The following is a 20,070-nucleotide window of genomic DNA, read 5'->3' as shown; positions in this document are numbered from 1 at the left end:
GTATGGCAAGGGTGATTTTAGCAGCTTCTCTACAAAGACTGCACCAAGGACGCTTAGTGAATCCGCGCGGCGATAATCTCGCGCCTTTTGGGCCCGGTTTTGGGAACCCTTCCGAAGGAGTTTGAAATAACGCCGTATATACATAGCTTTGTGGTACAGAATAAAAATTACTTTGTTTTCAAAAGAATCATTAGACCATTTTTAATTGAAAGTAACGAATAACGGGTAACGTAATTTGATATGAGATACCCTAAAATAATAACGACATTACTTTACTCGTTAGTCATTTGGAATCGTAACGAGTACGATAGTGCGTTAGTAAAAAAGTAACGCGTTACCAGTAACGCCGTTACTTGTAACGCCTTAGTTCCAACACTGCGGTGACAGCGCGGACCGGTTGACGGTCCGGCGTTCACCTTCATATCGCCTGCTGGTGTACTTGCCGTCTTGTTCTATAAAAAATGGGAGCACGTTGGCGGGGCGGTGTCATTTTAAATATTGTTATCATATCAGGTCAGAGCCCAGAGTAGTGGTATAAACAAACCAAATCTAAAAATGTCACTAGCAGAACTGAGTTTACAAAAAGCATAGAGCACGAGAGGTCTCTTTAAAATCGTTTGACCCCCCGCCCCCCCCCCCCCCCCCCCCCCCCCCGGTCTAACGTCGGCCCTCAGTCTTCCCAGTGTGGGCTATCTGGCTCCCAAGCTGAAATGAGTTTGAGACCACTGCTCTGTGCTTTACCATCTCTAGCGTATGTCTATGATGAGCACTGACGCTATATAATTAGCGTCAGATCACGTGCCCGCTTGTTCCAATGGCGAGTTGAGGATGTGAAAGCTGCTTCTTTCCTTTATTTTTTTTTGCGTCTGTCATTCACCGGGGAGGAAAACTGAGGAGCACTTTTGCAAGCTATCAACGTAAGGGATTAACTCTGTGCGGTACTTACTGAAAGTACAAAAAGTGTTGCATGACCCATTCTACATGTACGGATCATTGAGGCACCCAAACATGTTTTCGTTGTTGCTGAACTGTTTTAGAAAAGTGTCCCCTAGAATAAAAGCATTGAAAGGACTAAATGTGGCTTATTAATCCGACGATAGATAAAATAACAAGTGTGTACGGGTAGCATATCTGAAAAAAAAAAGGTCCTTGTGGCCTCAGAGCAGTGTTGTGCAAAATATTCAACACAATTATTTAAGATAAGATATTGAATAGAGAATTGAAAATGTAATTAAAGTAGTATTTAAGTTACTTTCACTACGAACCATCTTTAGTAGAGTACAAATACTTTAAAAAGTAATTGAATTATATTGAGTATACTCGGCAGGTAGGTGTCAAGCAGGCAATATAATAATAAAAAAGCCAAAAGGGGGTGCTCTACTTGTGATGACTTCGCTGAAAATAACATTCTGCTGTGATCTTTATGACTTTCGCAAAGCGAATTAGCTTTTCCAATCGAAGTTTACTTTGAAATAATTCTGGATATGCAGAATAATGAGTACCGAAAGATTTTAGAGACAACGGGGACTCCCCTATTGTAGGCATGCAACTGGCGTGATTTAGTTTGGCGGTAGGCTCGGCTCATGGAGGTATTCCGTAATAAGTTCGTAATATGCCTTGACGCGATTCGTCGGACTTGACAGATAGTGTGGCATCGCATAAGTTGATCAGGCAGCCGGGCTTGATGATGAGTACGGGAGTGAATGACAAACGTGCACGCACATGAAACACATGGGCTCAGCAGCCTCTGTCGCTGATCAACAACCAAAAGCAAGTATTTTGTCTAATATATGTTAGGAAGGTCAAGAGAGAAACACAAGTAACACAAGAGAGTGTCCACGAAAAAGCTTGCAATCCCTGGCTGGACCTGGCGGAAAACTGGGTTTGAGGATTCTGAGAAGGAAACAATGTGCGCCTTCGGAAGGAGATAAAAGAAACGCCTTTGAAGAAGCTTGGGATCCAGAGTTAAAAAGATTATGAAATGACCTTTTTACTTTTGCCCATATAACTTTTACATTAAACCTTCAATGTTCATTGAATGCCGAACAGGCATCCGTTTTTGTTTCGGTTTATGAACCTCTACACCGAAAATTAATGAAATATTGACTTTCTCTTCCTCTCCAACTCACCGCAAAACAAGCTGCGACGTAATTTTGACGATCGTGACGTCCGCCGGCGCCGGAACCGGAAGTTCTCTTGGCAGTAGGAGAATGGGAGCGTTAGCAACGGCGAGTTGGCGGTGTGCCGGTAGGGTTTTACTGCGCTGGTGGCGCTGATACCACCGACTCTCATCGGGGGCCGACGGTAGCCGAAGCGTCGGTCGGAATCGTATCGGTACAGTGTAGTATCGGGTTTCAGGCCGGGGAGGGGGGGGGGGGGGCTTTTGGAACTAGCCCGCATTCGTGGAGAACACTGTGAATGCGGCTCTAACCACGCTCGGTGTCAAAATGTTCCGCGCGTACACGAATGACCTTAGACGCGGCGTCCCTCAAACGGATGAGCCTGCACCAAGTGCTTCGACGTGGTTCATGGAGTGGCAAGCGGTGAAACTGCAAGTGTTTTTTTTTAACCACCGGACTGCAGAAACTGTGATTCGGGCACTTCGGTACACTGCAGCCTTTCGGCATAGCGACCGAACGATCGACCACAAACAATGTAAACACTACTCGAGCAGCCAGAAAACGAAAGTCTGCTCTGCGAGCGCGACCAGGAGCAAACCCGTGCAGCAGGCGACGCTCGTGGGTTGACCAGCGCAGTCGGGTCTTTCTCTTGCTTCGTTTACCACACGATAGATGGCGCTTGGCTCTCGGGATTATCAAAATCGGCAATTTTCGCAACATCCCTAATTATGCTACGAAATTTGGATCTGAATATTATTTAACAAAACTTTGACGAAACATTCGCCGGTTATTTATTGTTTATGATCGCGGTGCTAGTGAGGTAGGCTCTTACCCAATAGGCGACGTGGATTTGGCTGACGTGCTGCGGTTCCGCGGAAGCATCGCAGTGAAAAGGCAGAGAGCTTTCGAGGGAAAGAAGGTGTAACGAGTCCGGTTTTCTTTTAAAAGTTCTAAAGTGAAGAATTTTTTTTTTACTCTCGATTTTTGTGTTTTGGGGTTTCCTTTCACACATTTTCCGACCTGCGAGGGATGAAATTTGTTTTAAAAATCGTTTCATGGTCCCTTTAAGCCACAATAAGCATACAAGGGGCTCTGGCTCAGGATCTAGCTTTTTCTGGCCGAGTGTGTATTCGCGCTCATTTGAAGACATGCTCGCGCATTTTCATACCATAATCTCCTGAACCGGCGATTTTTGAAAATGGTCCATTGTGACCGTACCAATTAACGGAACCACACTAGCCTCAGACAAAAGGTGTAAAATCCCGTTGACGTCATCAACACTTTGCTAGCTCCAAGCGTAACGTGCTATTCAAAGTTGAAAAAAAAAAAAAGAAAAAAAGAAAAGCGGACAGGAGGAAATATGAAGGCAGGCGTACTTGGGGCTATCCATTTGGTCTTTTGTTGGCATTCCGAGACTGCGTTTTGCTCGTGCCTTGTTTCCGGCCCTGTGTTCTGTCGCTTGCCTCGAAGTCTGGAATCGGTTTAACTTTGCCCTAAAGCCTGACTATCCCTAGTTCCGTAGATTGATTCGGCAATAAATATTTTCGAAGGTCGAAAAGTGTGTTTGAGATACTGAGTACGAGATAGTGAGAAATGTAATGAAGATAGCGTAGCAAAAACTTTAGATGAAATGTATTTGCAAGATATCGAAATACTACCAAAAGTATTTGGAATACAGTATCTTGTGTAGAGTATTTAAGATAGGCACAAGTCTGCCTCAGAGGGACAGCCAAACGTTGGCAGCCGCTTTAAAGGGCCCTGCAAGGACTTTTTTACTGGTTTTCAATTTGCACCGAACTTGAGCGCACTGAACGTAGTCATTTAATGAAACTTTTCCTTTTCTCGAATTTCGCTTTATTTTAAAAGTTATAGGCAAATTAAAATCACAAAAACAAGCAAAAAATAACCTCCTTCATGACATCATGGTCGCTTGAGTGGCCGTGAACCAGAGGAGGGGTAGTGAACTCAGCGAGCGCTCAAGTATGCCGCACTCCGTGACGACGGCTCGAGAGAACGCCACTAAAGCATGTTCTAAATAGACTGTATAAAGCGGGCAGCCAGGGCGGCTCGCATTGCATTTGCTGCGCGATTAAACTCTAATTCGGCATGACACTTCATTGGCCACATACGACAGCAAACACGGGGTAAAGATCAGTTGAGAACGGGAGCCACTTCGCGCTGCCATGCCGCCAAACGGCCAAACCGCAAGCCAAACCTTCTCGCCGAAGGCCTTCGGAACGCTCGGATCCTCGAGACTGTATAAGACCGCAGCGCCACCGTGTATATCCGGGCCCTTTCAACGTTCGCCGCTCGTCGGTGCCTGATCCCACTACACCTTTCCAGTATGCGCCGCCTTTTCCACCGCTTGGTGGTGGGTATTTTGACAGGTCATTTCTTGTTTCCGCACTTTATAAACTGCACTTGTTTCTTTTCTAATCTATGATACTGAACAAAAACTGCTTTTATAAATAATTGAAACGGTTGGCGCGCTTATATTTTGTATTTCGACTAAAAAAAGGTTTTGGCGGCTCTGACCAGTAGTAAGCCCAGGACGAAAGACGTCACATATCGCGCGCTTTCGGCACCGCGGGCAGCCCCCGTAGGTGGAGGAGGTTTTTTGCGTCGTCCGGTTAAAATATGACGTACTGATACTAAGTTACTCTCTCCGTGCCCTTTGGCTTGCCCGAACCCCAAGAGACGTGTAAACCGCAAAAAATGTAGACGCTTAAGTATGATTGCTGGGCCCCTTTAAGTCTCACAGGAGTGTCGTTTTCAAGTTCCTCCCCAAGTTTGACCACCTTCGTAATTTGCCAAATATTTACAGTTTTCGGGTGCAAAATAAAAGGAATGGAGAATTCTAACAAATGGCACAAATATAATTCTCGAATTAACACCCCCAAACGGAGGAGCGAGTCCCTTAGGGATAAAAAATGAAAGCCGTTTACAACTCCCTGTAACGCCGAATTAGAGCGCAGCTCTTGAGGAGGAGGAGGGAAGGGCACTGGGGGGGGGGGGTTAAACTAACCAGGGGGGGGTCACGTGACCCCCAATGCCGATGATGTCATCACTGACGTCATCAGTGACGATGACGATGCGGGTACCGATGACGTCATTAGTGACGTCACTGAAGACTTCACCAGTGATGATGACGATGACGATGCGAATGTCGGTGACGTCATCAGTGACGTCGCTGATGACGTCATCAGTGATGATTACGATGACGATGCGGATGTCGGTAACGTCATCAGCGATGATGACGATGACGATGCGGATGTCGGTGACGTCATCAGTGATGATGACGATGACGATGCGGATGCCGGTGACGTCATCAGTGACGATGACGATGTGGATGCCGGTGACGACATCAGTGACGCCACTGATGACGTCATCAGTGATGATGACGATGACGATGCGGATGTCGGTAACGTCATCAGTGATGATGACGATGACGATGCGGATGCCTGTGACGTCATCAGTGATGATGACGATGGCGATGTGGATGCCGGTGACGTCATCAGTGATGATGACGATGTGGATGCCGGTGACGTCATCAGTGATGATGACGATGTGGATGTCGGTGACGTCATCAGTCACGATGACGTCATTGGGGGGTCACGCGACATCGGCGGGGGTCACGTGACCTAAGGGGAGTCACGTGACTTCGGGGGGTCACGTGACCTCGGGGGGGGGGGGGTCACGTGCCCCCCACGAGGTCACGTGACCCCGGTGGGGGGGGCTCGCGCGGTGCATTATGGGACATTTCCCATGATGCACCGGGGTCACGTGACCTCGGGGGGGTCACGTGCCCCCCACGAGGTCACGTGACCCCGGTGGGGGGCTCGCGCGGTGCATTATGGGACATTCCCATGATGCACCGGGATCACGTGATCTTGGGGGGGTCACGTGCCCCCCCCACGAGGTCACGTGACCCCGGTGGGGGGCTCGCGCGGTGCATTATGGGACATTTCCCATGATGCACCGCGCGGTTACGCCGACGCCGACGGCGACGCCGACGGCGACGCCGCTCAAGCCGGAAACGGGCCCCTAAGAGCTGCGCTCTAAAAATATTCTCTAGAGGAGCATCGAAACTAAAAGATGGGGGGGGGGGGGGGGGGGGTAGTCGTAAAAAAATACTATGTTGTAAAGGTTCCTCTGTTCCGCATCTTCGGCTCATACCAGAAAGAGTGGTCCCGGAAACTACTTTGTTTGTGAAAACACTCTGGCCTGGAAGCGCGTTTCCACGGTGCCAGACGCTCGCGCTGTTCCTCACGGCGCTGCATCAAGCAAGAATAATTTGTTATAATTATAATGCAATTAAATGCAAAGGGGCAAGCGAGCTGGACAATAATGATGACAATAATCCCTGGAGAAGGGGAACAAGAGGGACAAGGGACAAACATAGATCTCCAAACACAGCTAGGTGACTGGTGAGCGACCGAAAAAATCCGCCTGGTCCGGGTATCGAACCCGGGACCTCTCCATTACAAGTAGAGCGCTCTACCAACTGAGCTAACCAGGGGCTAGACGTCAGTAGAGCATACGGATTTTATCAGCTGCCACCAGTCTAACACCAACAAGGGTGAAGCTTGCAATTTAATGTTATAATTATAATGCAATTAAATGCTCAGTTGGTAGAGCGCTCCACTTGTAATGGAGAGGTCCCGGGTTCGATACCCGGACCAGGCGGATTTTTTCGGTCGCTCACCAGTCACCTAGGAGTGTTTGGAGATTTATGTTTGTCCCCTGTCCCTTTTGTTCCCCTTCTCCAGGGATTATTTTCATCATTATTGTCCAGCTCGCTTGCCCCTTTGCATTTAATTGCATTATAATTATAACATTAAATTGCAAGCTTCACCCTTGTTGGTGTTAGACTGGTGGCAGCTGATAAAATTAGTTTGCTCTACTGATGCCTAACCCCTGGTTAGCTCAGTTGGTAGAGCGCTCCACTTGTAATGGAGAGGTCCCGGGTTCGATACCCGGACCAGGCGGATTTTTTCGGTCGCTCACCAGTCACCTAGCAGTGTTTGGAGATTTATGTTTGTCCCTTGTCCCCTTTGTTCCCCTTCTCCAGGGATTATTTTCATCATTATTGTCCAGCTCGCTTGCCCCTTTGCATTTAATTGCATTATAATTATAACATTAAATTGCAAGCTTCACCCTTGTTGGTGTTAGACTGGTGGCAGCTGATAAAATTAGTTTGCTCTACTGACGTCTAACCCCTGGTTAGCTCAGTTGGTAGAGCGCTCCACTTGTAATGGAGAGGTCCCGGGTTTGATACCCGGACCAGGCGGATTTTTTCGGTCGCTCACCAGTCACCTAGCTGTGTTTGGAGATTTATGTTTATCCCTTGTCCCTCTTGTTCCCCTTCTCCAGGGATTATTTTCATCATAATAATTTGTGTCTCGCGATCATTCAGCAGCATGCATTCTGCACCTCCGGATTTGATTTTTTTTTAGAAAGAACAAATTGCAATGAACACCAGCATATAGAGCTCTTTATGATATACCTCAGTGAGGTGGAATTGGGTTGTGTGTGTGTTTATACAGCCTAGAACTTGGTCTGCCTCACAGGGGCGACGAGTCTCCCAGCTGTAGATGAGAAATTTAGCCAGTGCGGCACAGCCGCTAGCCTGGGGTCTTTAACGTGCACCACGCAGTAGTGATACACGACCGCACGCCGGTACTCATCTATGCTCATCCAGATCGAAACGGGCAGGGGTGGGGCTCGAACCCAGGATCCCTGGGTTCTGCAGCGCGAGCTTTCGCTCCACGTGCTCCGAGCTGGTGTGCGCTAGACCACTCGGCCACCGATCCCCCCTCAATGAGATGGAAAAAAGATTAACGCAGTGCAACCTAGGTTTTGACCTGATTTACATAAAGGAAGGATATAAAGTGAATCAAGTATTGCCAGGGTTAATGTATGCAGACGACATTGTACTCGTAGCAGAAAGTCGTGAGACAATACAGGAACTGATTAGGATATGCAGCAGGAAAGGGGACAGTTTAGGGTTAAACTTCAGTAGGGACAAGTCGGGCATACTAGTTTTCAACGACGAGAGGGGGGAACCCCTGGAGATACGGGAAACAGTGATAGAACACGTAGAAATTCACAAATACCTTGGAGTATCTAAAAGAAGAAAGTATCTAAAGGAAGACAGTATCTAAAAGAACATGAAGATATTGCAATAAAGAAGGGTAAACAAGATTCAGCTATAATGAAACACAGGGCACTTTGGAACTGTAATAGATGTGAAGTCGTAGGGTTGTATTGAAGGCAGTCACTGTGCCAAGACCGTCGTTTGGGAATGCGGTCTTGTGTATGTGGTCAGAAATCCAGGCAGGTTTAGAGATACTGCAAAGGTGTGTGGGTAAGTTGGCATTGGGGGCACATGGGAATACACCAAATAAGAGAGTACAGGGGGATATGGGTTGGGCATCTTTCGAGAGTAGGGAAGCGATCAGTAAAGTAAACTTTGAACAAAGACTAGCTGAAATTGAGGATACATGGAGGGCAGGGAAAGTTGTACAAGTATCTATATATGAAAAGTCTAAACACTAAGCGGACAAACCGGACCGGCAAGCTGAGATCTAAATACATTCAACGCGATGGGGCTAGGGTGCCTACATGTTTCCGCCGCTCCGCTGTTTAGGGTGCCCCGCAGGGGGTACCTGCGTTAGTAGGTGTTTGGTGAGTGGCGTTACCACGGACCCCGAGCCATCCGGGCACGCCCGCCCACGTCTGGCTGTGCGTGGCTTTCCCGTGTCTGGGGAAAAGGGCATCCTGGTGGTTGAGCCAGCCTGGGGTAGGTTTGGACCCTTCGGGGCCCCCCGGGTTAGGCAATACACAACTTTGGCCCCTGCTTCCCATAGACGGGTGTCCTGGTAAGGCCCGTCCAGGATGATTCAGTCAGTCGCCTCCTCTTCTACTATCCCCTCCCCTCTTTCACTCCCACCTTTACTTATACTTCTCCTCTCTCTTCTCTCTCCATTCCCCTTTCACCTTCTTGGCGGCAAGGGCCAACCTTGAATGGAGAAGGACGTTAGTCTAGATCCATTCTTGAGTATAACATCTGGGTTGGTGCTACTGGAGTAACGTGCACAGCAAAGCCATTTTTGTTATGTGCCGTTACCCTGTCCCATGTTGGGCTCCATGGTGGGCGGCACACCGCAGATGTCGAATATCTCCCATTTTTTATGGGCTACAAAGCTAAACTTTCTTCTGATGGATCTCTGAAAAGAGTTCGCACCGAAGCCATCGTTCCTCTAAAGACTACTGATAAGACTCAAGCCTTCCCTAAGTTCCTAGTAATGCACTGCGAATACGAACTACCACTTGAAAAGCTCTCCCCGTTCCTTGTGGCAAAAACCCTGAAAGCATCTGTTGGAAAATCTTACAAAGCAAAGAAGCTCCACTCTGGAGGCCTCCTTGTGGAGGTTGAAACAGAGCAACAAAGTAAAGCGCTTCTTGGACTTACTAGTATAGCTGATCACAAAGTCACAGTAACGCCACACCGATCTCTCAACACCATTCGGGGCGTGATCTCTTAAGATGATTTGTTGGAAAGTACTGAGGATGAGATCCTTGAAGGACTCAGCAATCAGGGTGTGATTGCAGTGAGGCGTATTACCTTTCGTGGAGATGACCAAGAGAAACCTTCGAAGCACCTTGTGCTTACATTTAATTCCACGACCCTCCCCCAGGCGTTCAAGGCGGGCTATCTCAACTGCATGGTTCGACCGTTTATTCCCAATCCGGGACGTTGCTTTAGCTGCCAGCGTTTCGGACATGGGGCAGCCACTTGCAGGGGACGGTTAACGTCGGAAAATGTTCAAGGAATGATCACCCCACTGACAACTGTGCAAGTGATTTCTCCAAATGCGTGAACTGTTCAGGTGCCCACCCTGCATACTCCCGCTCATGCCCAAAGCTTAAAGAAGAAAAATAAATACTAACACTGAAAACCAAAGAAAATGTGACCTACTTTGAAGCCCGAAAACGCCTCTCATTCCTACAGAGAGGCACCTACGCCGCTGCGGTCAGCAAGGGGGCTGTACCCACAACGCCTTCCGCGGAGACACAGGTCTGCCTTTTAGACCTTTCTGCCCCACGCAAACCCCAAGCCCCCAAAATCTCGCCTGGAGTCCCTCAAGAACAAAAGGATTTAACTCAGACCGCATCCTCAAAGGCGACGGCCCCGCGCCGTCTGCCCGCACGCCCTCGTTAGAAAATTGTGACGGCAGAGTCACAGTGCCTTGAGGGGCGTCGTTCATGTTCCTCGGATCGCCAGTTTGAGGCAATGGATGTCTCCAGCGGTCCGCCGGAGCCTCCACCTATCCCGAAGGGTGGTAAAATCTCGTCAAAAGTTGAGGACCCCCCCCCAAAAAAAAAGACAAAAGCGACAGGTCCAGAAGCTGGCACATAGCAAGTGCTTAGTCGTGGATGCTGTTTCAACTCCCAAAAATGTTCATTAACACTTCATACACCTCACAGCATCACTGTTCTTTGTCGCTCACAGGCATTACCTCACTTACACTTAGAGATCAGTTGAGACAGAGAAATAACGGCGACTCCCTCGTCAGTGGCGTTGGCCCAACCCGCTTGGAGGTCAGGGTGGCAGCTCCACAAGGATCAGCCAGAGGACTATTGGCGACTCCCTCGCCTGGGGCACTACCTTTGTTCTTCCCCGAAGGTTTGGTTGGAACTGCTCTCCTGTTGACATCCACACCCATTCATGTCCTCTTTCGTTTTTTTATTAAATTCGTTTTAGAGCGCAGCTCTTAGGGGCCCGTTCCCGGCTTGAGCGGCGTCGGCGTCGGCGTAACCAAGGTCACCCCAAAGTCATCCCAAGGTCACGTGACCCCCAGAGGTCACGTGACACCCAAAGTCACGTGACCCCCCGAGGTAACGTGACCCCCCGAAGTCACGTGACACCCCCGAAGTCACGTGACACCCCCGAGGTCACGTGACCCCTCCGCCGAGGTCACGTGACCTCCCCGATGACATCATCGTCACTGATGTCACCAGCATCCACATCGTCATCGTCATCATCACTGATGACGTCATCCGCATCGTCATCATCACGGATGACATCATCAGTGACGTCACTGATGACGTCACCGGCATCCGCATCGTCATCATCGCTGATGACGTCATCGGAGTCCGCATCGTCATCGTCACTGATGACGTCATCAGTGACGTCACTGATGACGTCATCGGCATCGTCACGTGACTCCCAAGGTCACTTCCCCCCCCCCCCCTAGTACCCTTCCCTCCTCCTCCTCAACAGCTGCGCTCTAATTCGGTGTTACAGGGGGTTGTAAACGGCTTTCACCTTTTTGAGATGTTTCCTTAGAACCCTAGTTTGTGAGTGGAGCATTAGAGCTTTAGCTGCTCATCTGCTAGGGCTACGAACTCGAGGTCCTAAGTTTCAAACTTGTCACCGACAATGAGTCTTATTCAGTGGAACTGCCGAGGTCTCCTGCATAATTATGACGATGTTTGCTCCCTTTTGGAGGAATGTCGTCCACTGGCAGTCTGTCTCCAGTCAACTCACCTGAAGGGGAGTCAGTCAAGTGTCTTTAAGCACTTTCATTTTTTCCGCAAGGATAGAGATCACTCGTCTCACCCTTCTGGTGGCGTGGCCATAGTAGTTTAAAAACCAGCTGCATGTGTTGAGGTTCCCGTGCGCACCGCCTTGGAAGCAGTGGCTGTTCGCATTCTGTCAGACCGCCTGATAACCCTTTGTTCGCTTTACATTCCTCCAAACTTTCATTTAAGGTGTGAAGACCTTGAGTCACTCATTGCTCAACTCCCCCGTCTATTCATTTTTCTTGGCGATATTAATGCACACAATCCTTTATGGGACAGTACTAGACGCGATACTCGTGGAGCGATTGTCGAACGGTTTATTTTGTCTACAAATTTGTGCCTGTTTAACGAAAGGAAACCTACATATTTTAGTGCACCCACAAACTTATTTACATCAATTGACCTCTCTATAAGTGAACCTATTTTATTTTCACTGTTTTTATGGCAGGTTACAGATAATTCTTTAGGCAGTGACCACATGCCGATTGCTTTAAGACTAAATAACCCAGGTGTGACCCTCCCCAGCCGAACTCCCCGCTGGAAATTTGAGAAGGCAAACTGGTCAGAATTCAGCGAATTCTCACTGCTCGCATGCACATCACTTAACAAGCTTTCAATTGATGAAGTGAACGAATACTTAACGAATTGTATCCTTCAGGCAGCCATAATGGCAATCCCCATGACCTCGGGACGACTCCCACGGCGTCCCAAGCCTTGGTGGAATGAAGAGTGCTCAGAGTCACGAAAAAAACAAAACAAGGCATGGAGCATATTTTGACGGTATCCGACATAAAGCAATCGTCTTCACTGTAAGCAAATGAAGGCCCGTGCACGGTACATTCGCCGGCAATCGAAAAGAACAAGTTTCCAAAAGTATGCGACATCAATAAATAGCCACACATCCCCAAAAGAGGTCTGGGACCGAATTAACAAAATCAATGGATCCTACAGTGCTTTCACCATCCCCCTGTTATCCTGCAACGGAACCTGTCCAGAAAGTCTAGAGGAACAAGCCGATATTCTCGGGGAACATTTCGAGTTTGTTTCAAGTTCCAGGCACTATTCACCATCATTTCTTCGGCTAAAACAGCAGAAAAAAGCCAGGACCATAAAGGCACCTGGTGGTGCACGGGAGTCGTATAAGAGATCCTTCACTCTGGTTGAACTAAAGATCGTCCTTCATAGTGTCAAACTCTCGGCAACTCGTCCTGACGATCATGTCGAATAATCTCCACCCATCTCCACTCGATCTGGTTTCATACCTTTTCAGCGGTATATGGGAGGAGGGACGTTTTCCATCAGCATGGAGAACGGCTACAATTATCCCTCAACTTAAACAAGAACTCGGATGCTGCTACTAGTTACAGGCCAATAGCATTGACGAGCTGCTTGTGTAAAACCTTCAAAAAATTATTAATAGACGACTGATGCAGCACCTGAAAAAACATTGCATCCTGGATAAATACCAGTGCGGTTTCCGCTCGTCCCGCTCGACGCAGGATCAAATGGTTCGATTGGAGACAACTGTTCGAGAGGCTTTTGTCAATAGACAGTACTGCCTCTCTGTGTTTTTCGATCACGAAAACGCATACGATGCTGCCTGGCGGTATGGAATTTTGAGGTACTTGATTGGACATTGGTATCCAGGGCCGCACGTTTCATGCCATTGAGAGCTATTTAGGTAGACGCACCTTCCGAGTACGGCTGGGGTCTGTATACACTCACGATGGTTTGTACAGGAAAACGGTGTTTCACAGGGCGGTGCCCTAAGAGTTACTGTGTTTGCCATAAAAATCAATTTTATAGCGCGTGTCATACCACCATCAGTCCACTATTCGCTGTATGTAAATGACCTCCAGATCGCTGTTTCCTCATGTAACCTTGCAATCTGCGAACGGCCTGTTCAACTGACTATTAATAATGTGACAAGGTGGGCTGACAATAACGGATTAAAGTTTTTTACGGAGAAGACTGCTTGTGTTTGTTTTTCAGGAAAACGTGGTGTAATGCCGACGCCTTCGTTGACTATATACAGTGCACCAGTTCAGATAAAAACGGAGCATACGTTTCTAGGGCTTATATTCGACTCCACGCTCTTTCCGCCAGCATATCAAAACGCTAAAACACATGACTTGGGGTTCTGATCGACTGTGCCTTCTAAGAATCTATAGGTCCAGAACACCGTGGCCGATATATGATGCAGGACATCTACGCGCGACACACGGCCCCAGTCTCCCGCACCCACAAGGAGACCAAGAATTTGAGACTTTGAGCAGGAACCACGCAGGAGGTGTCCAAAGTTCCCTCCATCCCACCTGTCCCACAGCTGTGGTAGTTAATAGTGTTTAGTTCAGTTTTCTCTATAGGTTGTTTGCACATAACGTCAATACGCCATCTTGTTGTTAGTTTGTTTTTTCAAACAAATTTACTACTTTAAAGGATTACAACGCCTAAATTATGGATGCTTGGTGTGTGGATCAGCAAGCGCATAAACACTGAAAATGTTGGATCCAATCCACGACGCAGGGATACGACTTGCCACCGGTGCGTTTCGTACATCCCCTGTGCTGAGTCTCTATGCTGAAGCTAATGAAATGTCTATAGAGAAAAGGCGAGATGTCCTAGGTCTAATGTATTCCCTTAGGATACGGTCTGTGTTACAACATCCGTGTCGGGAACTATTTGAGGGAACACGTTTTGAACGAACCTTCCAAAGTAAGCCCACTGTTAAGCCTCCCTTTTCATTGCGGAACAAGACCACGGCTGTTTCGGCTAGCCTTCAGATGAACCCACCTGCTGCTTAGCTTTTGTGAACAGTGGTACGATGGGAGTATAGTCTGCTCATCACAGACTTGTCACTCACTGAGTACACTAAGGAAAAGACCCCACCAGAAGTCTTAAAGCAGGAATTCTTTCAGCTACAAAATACATATAAAGACTACACCAGATTTTATGCCGACGGCACAAAACCGACTCCAGTGTCGGCTGTCTCGTAATTGGACCATCACTTAAATGTGTACGAAGGATTAATTCCAGTGCAACTATCTTGACTGCGGAATTATATGGCTTATTATTGGCCACAGACAATATTATCAAAAATAGGCATCCATACTCTGTCGTTTACACTGATTCACTACGTGCTCTGAGAGCACTCAGATCTCCTGACATAGCAAACAACTCATTATTAACTCAGCTACAACATAAAGTGATTGCTGTAGCTAGGGACAATACATTGCAGATAGCCTTTGCTGGGTGCCTAGTCACGTGGGTATTCCCGGCAATGAAGCTTCTGATCGTGCCACTTCCCTTTGTGGTACAAGGAAGGTTGATATTCACGACATACCCTACCAAGACTACAAAGCGACTATAAAGTAAAGTATAAGGTGTAAATGGCAAGAGAAATGGTCCCGCGAAACCAACAACAAACTTTATGTTGTGAAGCCGATGCTACAGGAGTGGGCCAGTGCCCGTCATAGGGACCGTTTTTTAGAGATAGTCCATTGTCGGATAAAAATTAGCCGCACACATCTAACACATCCATGGGTATCTGCTTTGCCGAGAGGATCCACCTGCATGCGAACACTGTTCAGAGCCTTTAACTGTAGTGCATATCCTTCTTGAGTGCTTCGCATATCACAGATACCGCGAAATCTATTTTGCCCAGTTTTGCTCAGCACAGATGCCTTTACACCTTCTTCTTGTGCTTGGAGATGAACCTTTTACAAATCATACAAATGTTTTAAATTCCTAGAAAGCACTGGATTTTTACGTCAACTTTAAACTTGCTTTGCAATTTTAAATTTTTCATCCACATTATTTATATACAGATTCATGTCCATCCTTTTATTCTATCACTGGCCCACTAGAGCCCTCTTTCCTCTGTAAAAACCATTTCATGAAATAGTCACAGATTTTGGCGCTCTATAGCCTTAGATGCCTTTTCGTCAATAAAACTCAATCAATCAATCAATTTAGGGTGGCGACAACGTTTGTTATACCTGTTGCCAACAAACCAGTGTTGCCTTCCTTGTTACCATGGCAACCTCCGCTGTTTTCGTCGACCATCTTGTCACACTCGCCGGTCGTGCGCTCGCACTACGCCGCTAATCCTCTTTTGGGCTAGGGAGCGCCCACCGCTCTCGTTCCGACGGCGAGGTTTCTGCGTGCGATGCCGGTCTGTCGCGTTTCATTTTGTCGCGGGAACTCGCGTTTTGTTAAAGGCAACGCACACTTCCTGCTCGCAACTTCAAAATATGAAACACCGGAAGAAAGAGAGCGACAGCCGCCACGACCGCCATCCCGCTGAGCCTCCGACTCCTCTTATGAACGGAAACGGAAGTGGCCTCACAGTGTTGCCGGTGTTTGGAGACTACAGAAACTCAACTTTGTTTACGGTTAGCGAAATAAGAAGTGGACAAAAATGGCGGTGGGAGAGGATCTGGGACCGTAAAGGGGAGCGAAAACGTGGAGGCACTCTAGATGGGGCCGATCAGAGCATATCAGTAGAAAAGAGAGTAAAGGAAACTGAGAGGAAATTGTGGGAAAAGAGAATGCAGGGAAATCAGCTTTAACAATATACAGAAAAAAAACAAACAAAAAAAGAACAGAAATAAAGACGGAACAGTTGTGTGATAATTCATTGGGGAGCTCATTGCTGTCTGAAGCTAGAACGGGGGTGCTAAGAACGAAAAATATCGGGCTAAATTCCAGGAAATAGACACTCTATGCGACATATGCAAACGCGGAAGGGGAAGCATATAACATGTTTTTTTAAGTGCACGGGGCTTCGTCCCACTTCTCTTGGGGGGGGGGGGGGGGGGGGGCACTGGTATTCGCAGACATGGACGAGCGAATGGATAGGGAAAGAATTGCGGTAACTAAGAGTAGATTGGAAGATTGGTGGAGAGAAGATCTAGGGAGGGGTAAAAATACAGAAAAAATCAAGCAACGAAAACACGTTATAAAAAAAGGAAAGAAATGTGCTAAAAAATTTACAAATTAAAAAAAAAGGGGATGACGAAATATTAGGCTAGGTCGTGCAAGCTGCCGCCCGTTACTAAGGGTGTAGCCATTACCATCCATCCATCCGATGAAGTCACGTGCAAACCATGTTAAACAGTTAAGTTTTCTGGTGAAATGCGATGTTATCAACACTAGCAAAAGTGTAGACCCAAATTGTGAAGTTGTATATATGGCAGTCTGGCGAAGATATGGGGCAGCCTAATAAAACGTTTGATCGCACATTACTGGTAAAGCACATAATTGTAAAGTGAAAGAGCAAAACAAGTGCACGTAAAACCGAGTATAACATTAGCCTCCCGAGACAGTATTTTGCGAAGTTACGAGCTCGTGCAAGCCGATTTCCAAATGTGATTTATATTAGACATATATTGTCTGCCCTTCGCACTATTTTTATCTACTTAGGAATACCATTGCATGCATCTCTATGCATTTCTTTTTACAGTGAGGCGTTGAGTATAAGATTATGTACAAAAATATTATTTATTATTTCTCTTTCTGCACATTTCGTGTATTTGCTTTCAGATATAATATGTGAGCACACACCCCCTTTTGGAATACCCCGCTAGCTGGTGTTTCACTCTGCCAAACAACGAAGAAAAAAAAAACAAAACAAAAAAAAACACGTTTCTGGAGAATCAACAACTCGTGTATTTTCGACTGTCATCCTTCCGTGTCGATCTCAAGCGCTATGTGAACTTCGCACAGTCAAATTGATTGATGATAGTAAAATATATATTTAATTACTGACTAATTTTTGACAACATAAACAAAGCGCCGATCACGTTGAAGGGCAACTCCGCTCAATTTCGAAAATTTCGAGATAGTGGCCGATTTTGCTTTGAGAAGCACCCAAAAACAATCCCCAATCCTTTGTTTCGCGAAAAATAGATTTTTTTTCGTGCAATTTTGCTCTAGCCATGATCACAAACCGAAACCGAAACGGTGGCAAAGCCGGACAACATTGTATCTTCGGCATCACTAAGCATGTACACCCACGTGATATACAAAGGTTCACGTGATCGATCACGCGGGCATGTGCTGCGCAGTCATCGTCGCGGAGTCTGCAAAGCTTACGCCGCGCTCAGCGCCGAACCGGCCGGGCGCGTCGCTCACCTCTCTCACGACGCTGGCGCCACCCGTGCTCTCCCCGGGAAAGAAAACAAAATTGAAAACAAACAAACAAACAAACAAACAAACAAACCTGTACATGCTTGATGACACCACGGACGTGCCGGGAGAAGGAATTTGGAGGAAGCGGAAATGCAGCCGGGCAGTGTTGTCTGGCCCGCACGTCTCTTCCAAAACCAGCGGATTCGTGCTTGTCAAACTTTGACATCAATTTTAATGAACTTCTAGGCGGAATTCCGTCGTAATATTTTCCATGTGGGCTTTTTAGATGATAACAAAGAGAACTGTATAGTTTTGCACTACTGGAAAAGAAGCGGAGTTGCCCTTTAAAGATATATATTATAAGTAAACGCACCCAAAAGTTATCTAAAATATGTTTTGCAAATCTTTTTCGGCGTTTTTATCGTCGATAGGCACGTCTTTATAAGTGATCTGGGAGAGCCTTGGGGGAGGAGATGCTGAACCGAAATCGGGATTCCACAATACATGGTGGGAGAAGCGTGCAACGGGACGCTACAAACCCCAAAAACATCACTCATACAGCGATATCTCGAACGAGTCGAGAAGGAGAGGAAACGGCCTCGCGTCTTCTCAGCCTCGCCGCCTCGTGGTGGCGAAGCGAAGAGAGGAGGAAACAAGATATGTTGACGTCACGTGCCTCGTCGGCCTCGTTCAATCTCAACCTCTTTTTCCAAAAATACGGCCGTCCATACGAGATATTGCCTTACGAGTAGTGTTGTAGGGATTGTAGCGTTCCGGCCTCCCGCTCCTGCATTGCTTTCTGAAATCCAAATTTCCGTTCACCATTCCTTTATACAAATTTGACTTTGAAATTGATTTAAAAATCTGTTCTCGTGATACATATTTAACTTCTCAAACGTATAGAAGTCTGTTAGTGCCTCTTTTATGTGATGAACAACAATTTTATGCGTCTGTGGATTTGACAAAAACAAGGTGGACCGGTGCGCATGGCGGAACCATGACGATGGCGCACGCGGACCGTCATAGAGGGACCAATTAAGTAGTTGCAATGTCAAGTAGAGCAGAGTCGCACAAACGTTTCAGCCCCCACTGCCCCCTTTTAGAGCAGTTCCAAAGCTGCCAGCGGCTCTTCTTTTTTAGCCTTCCCCAGGGAGTTGCTACCCCCACTTTTTTTCACCTCATTAGTAGAGAATAAAATACTACTTTGTTATATTTACCCAAAGAAAAAAAAAAACATTCACCAATTAACAAGGGTGATGCTTATTTGCACATTGAATTGACTGGAATCTCGTCAAGAACAAACCTCAACAACCAAGCTGTGCCGAAAATGTTTACTAGGAAAGGCGCTATTTTAAGCCAGATTTCATCTGACCACAGAAGTGCGTATAGATTAGAGGACCTATTTTGATCACTCTTTTCGGCATGATTATTCGCCTGCGTCGCGGTGCTGAGTGTAAACAATGTTGGTCACAAGCGTTGTGATTTCCCCTCAGTGTTTTTATAAAAGGTAGACTGAAGGGGCTTGTCCTAAAACCTTCGTGACAGTTTAAAAACATGTTTCTTTTAGCTCAGTTGCGTTGTCATCATATATATTGGAAAGCGTGTTTCGTAAACTCGATTTCACGATATGTATGGCGAGGAGGTGCCCGTTCCATGATTTTATTCACTGTAGTTAATTCCTAACTTGAAGGGCACAACTAGGTTTTAACTTTTAATTTTTCGACGTGAAGTTGTACCAATCGCGGGTATTTTTGGCAACCTATCAGACCTGTGATAATCTTTGGATTCACATAAAATATATGCGACTGAGAAAAACAAATATATGTTGAGTCGTATAAACACTACCTTGTTTATGTTAATCTAGCTTTTTTTTTTTCTACTGTTTCGTCAAAATTAATCAATGCAATTTCTTATTTCAGGTACCTGAAAATAAAAGTGGATTGCACGAATGATGAAAACTATATAGTTACTTGTTGCACGGTGGAAATAGAGCCTATTTTCAAAACAACGCAGAAAATACATTTTCGATATAGCAGTTAAAACCGGTTCGAACAGGTTCGAACCAGTTTGAACCGTTAATATTCAGGGTTGAACCGGAATATTATTTTTGCTCTCGGGAAGTGAACCGGAACTGAACCGAAAGCCGTCAATCCGAACCCGAACCGAACCGATAAAAATTTCGGTTCGACACTCTGGTCTAAATATCCACAGAACAGAAATATTATTTCTG

General features: G+C 46.6%; 1 non-coding gene across 1 annotated transcript; it reads right to left on the bottom strand.

The window, feature by feature from the left end:
* Positions 1–6,566: 6,566 nt before the first annotated feature.
* On the bottom strand, positions 6,567–6,641 carry Trnat-ugu. Its single transcript has one exon. It is a non-coding gene; the product is annotated as a tRNA-Thr (tRNA).
* Between the last annotated feature and the right edge of the window lie 13,429 nt (positions 6,642–20,070).

The sequence above is a fragment of the Ixodes scapularis genome, unplaced genomic scaffold (assembly GCF_016920785.2).
Source record: "Ixodes scapularis isolate PalLabHiFi unplaced genomic scaffold, ASM1692078v2 PGA_scaffold0__279_contigs__length_252992795, whole genome shotgun sequence".
Taxonomy (NCBI): Eukaryota; Metazoa; Arthropoda; class Arachnida; order Ixodida; family Ixodidae; genus Ixodes; species Ixodes scapularis.
The sequence above is the reverse complement of the archived record's forward strand: the minus strand, read 5'-3'. Positions and strand labels throughout refer to the sequence as shown.